Here is a 1,677-nt window from a genome sequence, read left to right on the forward strand (position 1 = left end):
GGGGGACCAGCAGGGGGTGGCTGAAGAGACAGCTAGATACCCTCCATCCCCATCCACACCCAGCCCTGAGTGCCCCATCTCACCCGGAGTCGGCCCCGCTCCTCCTCGCTGAGCTGCCGCTGTGACAGGGACAAGGTACCATCCTGCTGGTTCCAAAGCAGCGAGCCCCGCTTCCGGAAGTTGGCACTGTCATCTGTGAGGAGCTCAGGCTCAGAGACGCCCCCTACCACACCCCCGCCCATCCTTCAACTCAGGCAGGGGCCAGGAGGTCCAGCTTCAAATTTTGGCCTGCCTCCACCCGAGTGACCAGGTTCCCTCCCCATCTTGGCCCCCATTTTCCTATCTACAAAGTGGGGACACCTCCACCATGTTCTACCTCACAAGGCAACCCATAGCAGATGCATGAACCCCACAGCTCCCAAATCCTGCCTCTGCCTCACCAGGTGACCCAGGGACAGCCATATAACCTCCCTGAGCCTCACCTTCCCCAACTGCAAAATACGGACGCTGTGGAGTTCAGGAATTCTCAACTACCTGGCTCTGTCAGAAGCAGGGGAGCTGTTCACTGAGCAGATGCCAGGGTCTGCAGAGGGGCACCAGCTTCAGGGTTTGTGCCCTCAGGTTCGGGGCTTCAGACTCGATTACTACACTCTGGGCAGCACTGACGTCCAGCTCTGGGAACCTGGACGCCTGCGTCATGGCAATTTAAGCTTGGCTTTGAAGCTGGCTCCTGCTCTGCCACTCACTCACGATGAGACCTTGTGTGGTGCCTACTCTGAACCCATTTCCTCTTCTGGAAAAGGAGGCTGACACGAATACCTACCACCTCACATGGCTGCTGTGAGGACATGTGAGTTAATACTTGCAAAGGGTTCAACCACTAATGCTGGGCACGTGGCAACTGATCGGGAAAGTCGGCTCTGACATTATTATTGCCGCGCTGACCTTTCAAAAACTGAGATTTGTCTTACAGGCAAGGGGACATTTAAAGACAGTGTTTCTCTTTTTTCATGTCCCCCTTTCCCCCAACCTGGAGCAAATCTGTTAGTAAACAGATGTTAGTAAATGTCATATGACGGGAGGCACCCGGACTCCAAGTCTTGACTTCTCAGGGCACCAATGTTAAGAGAGGACGTTGCCTGACTCACCGATCTCAAATGAGTGCTCCAGCAGCAGCCCCACTGTGCCGCAGGCCTCGCCCTCTCGGCCTTCCGCCCCAGCCTGCACAGGACACAGAAGGCCCCAGGTGAGAACCATCCAAGCCCTCAGCATGGCAGTCACCCATAAAGCCCAGGACAGACAGACTGGGGTGGGCTGAAGGAGGAGCCTTATCTTCAGGTTAATCACTGCTGCTTGCCTCTATTTCACTCGAAACCACCCATTTCATGAATATTCATAATCTGGACTCCCTCACCCCCAGAAAACCAGACCCTACAAACATGCCTAACCTCATTGCCAAAGCAACTATCCCAAGGTCAATTCCAAGCCTTGTACCACAAATACTCATGAATTAAATGACACCCTCCCTCTCCCAAGGCTTCTTTTTCATGCTAGTATCCAAATGGCCTCCTTATCACCTGACAGCCCAAGAGCCAAGATGCAGCCTGAGTTCAGTCCCTATTAAGCATATTCAAGATTCATGCTTTCCTTTTCTCCAATCTCCAAACCTGCATATTC

Source organism: Mandrillus leucophaeus, unplaced genomic scaffold (assembly GCF_000951045.1).
Source record: "Mandrillus leucophaeus isolate KB7577 unplaced genomic scaffold, Mleu.le_1.0 Scaffold74, whole genome shotgun sequence".
Classification (NCBI taxonomy): Eukaryota; Metazoa; Chordata; class Mammalia; order Primates; family Cercopithecidae; genus Mandrillus; species Mandrillus leucophaeus.